This window comes from Elephantulus edwardii, unplaced genomic scaffold (assembly GCF_000299155.1).
Source record: "Elephantulus edwardii isolate Elephantulus edwardi_28Jun2011 unplaced genomic scaffold, EleEdw1.0 scaffold00201, whole genome shotgun sequence".
NCBI classification, from domain to species: domain Eukaryota; kingdom Metazoa; phylum Chordata; class Mammalia; order Macroscelidea; family Macroscelididae; genus Elephantulus; species Elephantulus edwardii.
The window spans coordinates 2,848,433-2,858,900 of record NW_006399951.1 but is presented as its reverse complement, the minus strand read 5'-3'; the positions used below and the strand labels follow the sequence as shown (position 1 = coordinate 2,858,900).

The 10,468-nt window shown below is 41.1% G+C and overlaps 1 pseudogene; it reads left to right on the top strand.

Annotated features, from left to right (window-relative positions):
- The first annotated feature begins 10,117 nt into the window (after window positions 1-10,117).
- LOC102855424 lies at window positions 10,118-10,390 on the top strand (annotated as a pseudogene).
- The last annotated feature ends 78 nt before the right edge of the window (window positions 10,391-10,468 follow it).

Sequence of the window (10,468 nt, the reverse complement as noted above, 5' to 3'; positions counted from 1 at the left end):
TACTCTTCTCCAGCACCACAGCTCAAAGGCATCAATTCTCCTTCTATCCTCCCTAGTCACTGTCCAGCTCTCTGATGCATAGCAAGTGATTGCAAAGACCATGGCCTGTATCAGGCGCACCTTAGTTTCCGGAGTGACACCAAACTACAAGTCTATAATTAATGTTGTTGTCCTTAGGTGCATTTGAATCAATATTGACTCACAGTGACTCCGTGTGACAGGGTAGAGCTGTTTCATGATAAGAATCTAGGCTGTAATCTTCACAAGAGCAGATTTTGAGGGCTTTTTCCTCAGAGCTGCTAGATGAGTCCAAACAGGCAACTTCTCTGTTAGAAGTTGAGTGCTTAACCATTGTGGCACCAGAACCCCTCTATAATCTATAGTGTCCATAAAACTAAAAACTAAGCAAGCTTAATCAGTTGCCAATGTGTCAATTCCGACTCATGACAGTCCCAATCATATATGTCAGAGGAGAATTGTGCTCTGTAAGGTTTTCATGGCTGTAACATTTTGAAATCAGATGGCCAGGCCTTTGTTCCTGCTCCTGGGTAGATTGAAAGCACTAACCTTTCAATTGGTAACCAAGCACTTTATGGCTCAAACCACTCAGGCACTGCTGTGAGGGCATCTGTTGTGAGTCTATAACCATTTCCAAATAAAACCCTGAAAGGATACAGGAACATATTCTCTATTCAGGTCCTTCGCCTGCACCTTCTCTGCAAATATCTCACACATGAGCTGCATAAGAAGTTGCATGAGGAAAGTGATCTTTTGCCTGGAAAGCAGGAAATCTTAGAGGCTTTGATTAATGTGCCTGGGAGAAGGATGCCGACACTTACCTGCCTGTCTGCTCCTTTGGTCTCTACAGAGAGAGAGATGAAATCTCTCCTCTGAAAATTAAAATAAAAACCAGTCAATCTCCACTCTCGCCTCCTCTCTGGCAGGTAATAAGTGGGAGCCCAGGTGAACTGCTATGCATTTTCCCTTTAAATTCTTGGGATGTCAGTGACAGACTCGGGCTTTCATCTGCCAGCAAACTGTTCCAGGCAGACCCGTTACTTTAACACCACAATAAAATGAAGGACATCAGGATAATCTGTCAAGCAAAAGCAGCTGGGTGCACTATCATGGACCAGAGGCTATATCCGTTTGCCCAGAACATTTAAAAATCTATGCCCTCGCTCTTCTCCCCAAAGTCCTTGTTCCACTCAATAAAATAAATTTAAAGTGCATAAATGTATATTAAAAAATATCTAAGCAAACACTTGCAGCTAAATAATGTTCATCCAGATGCGTCTACATTTTTTTTATTGTTAGACATGTTTCCCATTCTCCCAAGTAAATATTTCATTGAAAATACTCCCCAAGCAGTTGTTATCACAATATTTTCACAATAGAATGTTCTGTGCTGTATGCATATAAATACCGTGAATAACCAGACATTTTCCCAAAGAGACCACCTCTTGCCCAGCATTTTGCAAAATGACTCTAACTCTGGGAGGAGACACGAGGCTTCGCAGAGTGTGCATTCCAAAATCCACGCTGCTGACTCCCCGTAATTCCTCCACGGTCCTTGGGGGCTGAAACCAAGTGGGTCCCTGCGGGATATGTACGTACATTTTATTGCAAGGGTAACGTGAGATAGGGGCAGGGACTCAGCTCACACATATTTGAGTCTCTGAATGCTATTCCTTCCACTTGTATACGCTTAATGTTGAATCTGCAAAGTGGGAAATAACAGTGCCTGATACCTCTGCATGTTAACCAACTAAACCTCCATCAACACTCTTTGTACTTAAGCAGAGCTTTTCAACAGATAGGTGGGCCAGTTGTCAGCCTAACATGACCAGCATAGCTAGAGTTATTCCTCCAGAGAATTTTACATGTTCTAAAAGACCTTATGTACACTCTCGTGAGGACTGGGTGTTCAATGTCCCATTAAGCTCTGTCAACACACTTCCTCAAATGTGAAAGTGTATCAGAATCACCTGAGACCCTTATGCTGAATGAAATATCTCAGTCACAAAAGGACAAATATCGCATAGGGACACTGTTGTAAAATGAGACTGACATCATGGTTGAGGGAAGACAGAAAAGGAGGGGAGGAATGATGTATACTGCCTTGAAACAGATGAGGGAGAGAACTGTTTAAAAGGGACATATGAATAGGTATTCTTGTCATGACAGGAGTCCAGAGTGAAGGCTGCATAGTGGAGTGGACTTGGGGGGATGGATTGCATAACAATGAAAGAGTTTTTCTTTTCAAGGAGAAGAGTGAATTGGGGAGGGGCTGGGCAGGGAGAAAAGTGCAACAATGAATGACAGGAATCCCTAAGACTCTCATTAAACTTTCATTAAAATTAATAAATTTTAAAAAACTAGTCTTTCTTACAAGTTTTCAGGTGATGCTGATGTTGCTGGTGTGAGGACTATATTTTGACAACTTCTCTAGAACAAAAGTCTGAAAACTTTTTCTGTAAAAGACAAGACTCTAAGTATGTTGGGCTTAGATGAGACGTTCACTATTGAAGCTATTCAACGTTACTGCTGCGGTAACAAACTGCCGCCGACACAATGAAAGAATAAGTGTGGCTGGATCCAATAAAACTTTATGTGTAGATACCTGAGTGTGGATTTCATATGCATTACCAGATCGTTAGTCTTATTCTTTTGGTTCATTTCAATAATTTGATATTGTACAAAACATTCACATGTCGTGGGTTTACAGAAAGAGAGAGGAAACCCGCATCGTGCATGACTTGACTTATAGAGGTTTGTAGAATTCTACTCTAGAACTCATCATTTGTCCTTCTGTCATAACTCTGTTTGGAAGCAGGAGTGGCATCCACTTCCTAAATAACATGTCTCTGGATACTCTATGAACTCTTATAAATGTCAATGGTTGTAGAGGGGCTTCAAGCCTTTTGTTCATAGGGTCACTATGAGCCGTGCTCGACTTGAAGGCAATAAATAACAACTATATAATTCTGTGGCTTGCATCTCTGGTGCTGGAAGCCATGCCACTGATGGTTCGAATAGTCGCAGGGTTACACAAAGTGAACAGGTTTCAACAAAACCTCCAGGCTAAAGTAGACGAGGAAGGAAGGTCTGGTGAGTGACTTACTTCTAAAAATCAGTCAGTGGAACCCCTTTGGATCACAACACAACATGATACAACACCATCTGCTAAAATTCTGGGAGATGCAAATAGAGATACCATTTGACCCAGCAATTCCACTACTGGTAATATACCCCAACAGATCATAACTGCCACCCAAACAGATATAAGCACACCCATGTTTATCACAGCTTTGTTCACAAAAGCAAGGAGTTGGAAACAAATTATGTGCCCATCAACAAATGAATGGATAGAGAAGCTGTGGTATATTCACAGAATGGAATACTACACTGCATTGAAAAACAAGGAAGTCATAGAATATTATTCAAAATGGGTGACCCTGGAAAACATTATGTTGAGTGAAGTATCTCAGTCACAAAAGGACAAATACTGCACGGTGCCACTGTTGTAAAACAGGACTGACATTGGGGTTGGGGGGACATTGAGAAAGATGGGATAAATAATGTATACTGTATTGAAACAGATGAGGGAGAAAACTGTTTAAAAGGGATATGTGATTAGGTATTTTTGTCATCATGATGGCAGTCCAGAGTGAAGGCTGCATAGTGGAGTGGACTTGAAGGGAGGAATTATAAAACAATGAAAGAATTTTACTTTTACTTTTCAAAGAGGGGAGTGTACTGGGCAGGGGCGGCAGGTTGTGGAGAAAAGTGCAACAATGAATAAATGGAAATCCAAAATCTCTGTAAATTTTCATTGAAATTAATAATAAAAAAGTTTAAAAAAAATTCTGGGAGATGAGCCTGCAGGTTGTTAGACCATACAGGGACATCTTGCTATCTCAGACACAATCACCTTGACTGAACTGCAGCTTGATGGAACCTCTAGCCACAGACGTAGAATACAGTTAGCCCCTCACAGTGAAAATGCCTCCATGCGCCCTTCCTCTACGTTATAGGAACCCAGCCCACGACACATGCTCTTTACTCCATGTCAACAGCTGTGCTTCAGCTAAGCACATCATTTGGGCTTTCTGTTTTAAACTTTAGTTCTTTTTTTTTTTTAAGTTTTCCCTTCCCCCCCCCCAGCACAGCCTTCACTTTTTCCTCTTTTTATAGCTTTGCACAAATTTGTCTTCGTGGCAAATTTACAGCATTCACTACTTGTCTGAACTATTTAAAGGCACAATATTCTCATGCCATAAAGCTCTCCCATTCTGTGTGTTTTATTTCTCTGTTTGAGGACCTTTTATGAAATCAGCAGCTAGGTGGAAGGAAATCATTTGCATACTTGGTTCCATACACCTGGAATTCCTTCATTTTAGGGATTAGCAGAATGAGTCTAATAAAAAGTGGAGCCCCCTGTTAATCATCTCAGTAAAGTCCCTTCATTACCCATTTTCCCTCCTCAACTTCAGTACCCACTTCAGGAAACTCACATTTTTTTTGCAGGTCAATTATTACAATTTTATGAACTGATTTGTAATTTTACATGACACAGTTTGTGGTTTTAGTCTTCCTGGAGGTTAAGTGACTCTTTTCATTGCCTGCCCACTTACAAGAGGACGCAGGTTTTGAAGATGCTTTAAAGAGATGAGAAACTGACCACTGAGGTGTCCTGACTGCGGAGTTCCAATCTGAGCACCAGTGGTGGTGTTGTCATTATACGTGTTCTCCAAGCCTGTCTTGTGCCCTCTGTCTACACTCTTTCCAAGCTGCATGTCTCTCAGAACGTCTGTATCTTTCTTTTGCCCTGCTTACTGAATGAAGGAAAATGCATCCGTGAGCTCATTCTGAGGAAAAAAATCTAATTAAAGCTCAGGTCAGTGAGGAAACTGCCCCAGAAAAATACTGCCTTGTTGGCTGCAAGTTACAATAACTCGGGGCACATACGCAATTCCTTATATGACTAGGGAAGTGTACACGGCCCTGTGAAAGTCAGCATTTCTTCTCATTGGAGATAAAAACAAAAGACACAGTAAAAAGCAAAAATACCCTCTGAAATGTATGTTGAATTAAAAAAACCCCAAAAACACAAAAACAAAAACCCAACTATAATATCACCCACTCTGAAACAAAAACTCAGTGGTGCCTAAAGTTAGCAGACGCAATCAGAATAATTATGAAACGGAATAATCCATGCTGGAATTATTCTGTTTACAGGAAATGAACAATTTATTTTATTATCCAGACCTTAAGCCGTTTTTAATACGCCTCCCAAGAAGACGGCTGACTGAGAAAATTGCAAGAAAGAGTTTGCAAGAGGACAAGGAGGAACCAAGTAAAAGAAAGTTTGAGCCAGACCTTGGAACTGTATCCATATTAATTAGCAATGTGTTGGTGGCTACAGTGAGCCAATATTGTACTATTGTGAGTGACAGGTAAGCTATGAAATGGAAAGTTTCAATATACGATTTTATGATTATATTCCGTGGAAGTAACATTTCTCCTAAATTCTTTTTCTGTGGTTAATGTGTGTGCAGGTGTGCACAAGCAAACAGTAAAACCTGTCTCTTAGGAGGCACGAAGAAGTGCTAGCAGTTATGAAAAAGGAGCACAAGTGCTTCTCTCTCCATCTTGTGCATTTCTGACATCCTCCTGCATGTCAGAACTGCATGCACATAACCTGCTTTTGGGATCATTGGAGTTTAAGTTGTTGTTGTTATGTGCCATTGAGCTGCTTGTAACTCATAGTGAACCTATGTACAACAGCCCTGAACCCTGCTCCACCCTGTGCCAACTCTACTGTCTCCAACACACCTACCATCATTACCCCAGTCACTGAATCAATCCATCTCATCAAGGGTCTCCCTCTCTTTCTCCACCCCTCCACCCTTCCAAGCAGGATGTCCCTCCTTGCAACATGCCCAAAGTATGCCAGATGAAGCTCCAGAATCCTTGCCTCCAAGGAGCAGCCTGGCTTCACCCTCTCCAGGATAAACCTGTCTGTTCTCCTAGCAGTCCATGGTATATTCATCACTCTTCTCCAGCACCACAGCTCAAAGGCATCAATTCTCTTTCAATCATCCATAGTCATTGTCCAGCTCTCTGACACATAGCAAGCAATTGCCAAGACTATCGCCTGGATCAGGTGCACCTTAGCCTCCAGTCTGGTATCCTTGCTCTTCAGTACTGTGGAGAGGTCCCTGACAGCTGACTTTCTCAGTGCAATCCATCTCTTGATTTCCTAGCTGCTGGTACCAAGAGTGTTAATTGTGGAGCAAACCAAGCTAAAGCTGTTAACAATCTCAATCTCTTCACCATCCATCATAATGCTGCCAATTGGCTCCATGGTAAGAATCTTTGTTTTCCTGCAGGTGGTAAAATTTTGACCAATTTTTTTTGTCTTTCTTTAAATTTTTCTGTATTTTTAAATTAATACATATTTTAAAGAAACATCATATCCAGCATTTCAGTAAGTCCTTCATTTGATCATGAAGCTCATAGTATATGCATCCTATACTTCTAAGTCATGTCTATTCTTCGATCCATCAAGTTTTCCCCATCTACTACATTTGCAAGTATTGCAAGAGCATGAATCAAGAGGCAACCAAATGTCAACTTCCCCAGAACATCCTTGCGACTTGGCTATGCCCTGATTTGACAATTACATTTGAGGCACACTTTTACCTGCTGGACCAAACCAGATCCCTCTAGAAATTGAGGCAATAGTCAAACACCTAAGCATTTGTGTTTTAGAATGTTGGGGAGGAAGGGAGGGCCTCTGGCCAGGACAGATTGCCTAAGCTCCAGCTAAGTGCAAGCCTCCCAACAGCCTTTAAAATGGGGTAGAGAAAGCTCCCCTGTGTTTGGCTGTACCAGCTTGAGAAAGTTGGCCACCCCAAAAGACCACCATGTCTGTTGAGCTGGGAGTGGTCCACACAGGGCTGAGGTTCTCCTAACCAATCCGTACGTCCCTCATCTGTAAGTCCACCCTATCCTGTCTTCCTGTTTATATGTTCATATGTAAGTGCACTTCAGTTCCCAATAAAATTGAGCTGGATTGACTCTCTGATCCTCTCCCAGAGTGGTGTATCTCCTTCGTGCTTACCCCCATCAGGGGGTCACTGTTAAGTTGCCAGCGAACTGACAGCCATACATGAGGAATCCCAGATCTGTCCCTCTGCTCCAGGAAAAGTACTTGGTCTTCACAATGTCTCCTACTCCTGCCATAGTCACCGTTCAATTCAGAGAAGGACAATGAAGAGCAAGAAGGGAAATGATTTCATCCACTTCTTCATGTGGTAGGAAGGCGGGGCTGAGCTATACTTCATGTGCTGCTATACTTAACAGCTCAGTCAGTTGGAAAGGCCTCACCTCCAGCTTTTCTCATCTCCGCCTTACACCACCTTAGGGAACCTGGTTGGCTAGCTTGCCCAGGTTGAATCTGTTGTTGTTGTTCTTGTTGGATATTATCTCATAGCAACTGTACATACAAGAAATTAAAACCTTTTGAGGAGCTCTGCTGGCCTAGTGGCAAGAAGCTGCCCTATAATTCCCAGAGGTGCGTGGTTCGAGTCCACCAGATGCTCTGCTGGAGAAGGAGGGATAATCTCCTCCTGTACCAGTCAGATCTGATTTGATGGTACATACACAAAAAATAATTTTAAAAATACACAAAACATAATTTTAAAAACTTATTTAAAAGAATAAAAAGAAGATATTAGCACCTTTCCCAATCATGTGTCAGCTCACAGTCTCTGCTATGACTAATTCCATCTTCATAGTCACCAGGTGAATCCATCTCCTTCAAAGTCTCCCTCTCCTTCACCGACCCACTGACTTTTTCAAGTGTATCTTTCCAGGAACTGGTCCCTCCTGAGAACATGTCCAAAGTATATGAGACGAGTCTCATCATCCTTGCCTCTGAGGGTCACCGTAGCTAAACTTCTTCCAAGGCAAATTTGTTAGTTCTTTGGACAGTCCATGGTATATTCAATACTCTTTGTCAATATCACACCCCCAAGACTGTGTTTGGTTTACCCAAATAATTTATCATCAGTAGAAGAAGAAAACAGAGTCCTGAGACAAATGGGACCACGAAGTTAGTTTTTTCTGGAAGGTAGATTGTGCTGTGAATGACCCTGGTAATCAGGGCTTAGAAGGAAGAAAGCCATGATGAAAAATATGGGAGAGGGAGAATGAGGAGTGGAAATTATGTGTATAGATACATAGAAAGGGAAGTAGCATGTACTAGAAGCTTCCAGTTTCCACTGAGTGGACTTTGGTTCATTGTGACACCGTGTGTGACAGAGTAGATCTATACAGAGTTTTTAATAGCTAATTTTTCCACATGTCACCGGGTAGGTCTTTCTTCTGAGATGTATCTGGGTGTGTTTAAACCTCTAAAGGATACCATGGCTCGCTTTCTTTTATCCATTATCTTACATGAAGAGTATGTCATCAATCCTGGTCTATAAATGATGTTAATATCATGGTCAAGGACACACAGCTACTAGCTGAGCTAGATTTTAAACTCAGGCTTGAGTCCTGAGCCCAAACTAAAACTACTACATCAGACAGATTTTCAGACAAATCAGGTAGACAGAATAAACTTTGCTCCTTTCTCAAACTGTTGGTAAGCAAATGGATTTTTTTTAACATTTGTTGTCCACTGACTATGATTAATTAACAGAAAAGAAATAGAAGGATTCTCTGTGCCTTTGAGAAAGGGAGAGGGAGTGAAATAGATGGGAGAAATTTTCCTATTCTTTCATCATATCTATTCAATTTGGATGCTGAGAAAATAATTTGAGAATTTGAATTATTGAAAGAGTACAGAATCAGGATAGGAGGAAGACACTTGAAAAACCTGTAGCGTGCAGGTGACATAGCCTTCCCTGCTGAAAATTAAAAAAGAAAAGAAAAGATTTGAAGCACTTAAGATGAAGCTCAAAGACTTCAGTATGGGGTCTTACTAATATAGTTCAATGCCTCAATTAATAAAAAAAAAAAGGCTGAACCAGTTGACCAAAAAGCAACATTGTAATAAATTAAGAAAAGATTGAATTTATCAAGAGTTTCATTTGACTTGATATACCACCAATAGTCATAAAAGCATTAGTCAAGAAATTAAACAATGTATTATTGTATTTGGAAAATCTAATGCCAAGGATCTTTTTCAATTTCTAAAGATAAAGACACCACATTACTAGGTTGTGACTCAAGTCAAGGGATAGGGCCTGAAGCAAACCATGGTCTTTTTCATGTGCATGACGACAGTTGAACAATAAAAAAGGAAAACTCAAGAAGAATTTATTCTTTAGAGTTGTGGTATTGGCAAGAATGTTAAGTGTGAAATGGAATGCCAGATGAAGGAAGGACCCTTGTCTTAGATGAGGGAGAGCCGAAATGGTCTTTACAAGTGAAAGCTGAGGTACTTCATCTCACATAGTTTGGTCATGTTATCAGGAGGGCTATTTCCTGGAAAAGACATGCTTCTTAAACAGAGAGCCAAGGACGTAGAGGAAGACCCTTCATGATCTGGATTGATGCCATGCCTTTAACACTGAGCAAAACCACCAGATTACAAGGTTGGTGCAAAGCCAAGGCAGTGCTTTATTTGCATAAAAGGTCTCTAAGAATCAGAATCGACTCGATGAGATCTAACAAATACAATGATATGGTTATGGTTCTGCCTTCTGAGGCTCCTGGTTTGGGAACTATGGCAAACAATTTTGTTGGAATTGTTCATATTAGGTGGCATACTAACTCTCTGCGAATCTGGAGCTTTACTCAAAGCATTGAAAGTTCCCTGTTGCCTGTCCTTGAGTCAATCAATGAGAGCTCATAGGAGCTACCTCCTGGTGTAATATCTAAGCATTCTGCTGCTAACCAGAGTGGTATGAACCCACCAACCACACTGTGAAAGAGAAAACATTGCCATCTATTCTCATAAAGATAACAGTTGACAAAACCCTTTGGGGCAGTTGACTCTCCTATAGGATAATTATGAACGTTCCAAACTGGCAAATAATAATGATTTAGTAATAATATAATAACTAGGTTGTGGGCTAGGGTGACTTTTGGTGTCGTCGTCATGTTCCTAACTGCAGTCTCCTTTGCCAAGAGCAAGTCAAAAAACATTCTGGTAAGAATGGTAAGCCAAGCAGGGACAGGTTACGCCTTCAACACCAAGAGAGGTCGACTGCAGGAGAAACTGATTCTTTTGCATTATGATCCCATCGTGAAGAAAAAAGTCCTTTTTGTGGAACAGAGAAAAATACGCTCCCTCTAAACAATGGATTGAAAATGAATTTGATTTATAAATGAGAAGACTAGAGGGTGGGATACCAATTCAGAAATCCTGTAACATGGAATAAAAGAAGAGGAAATGGCCTGGGATCACGGCCTCCTGTGATTTGAAGGCCATTGTGAAGGAAAACAATGC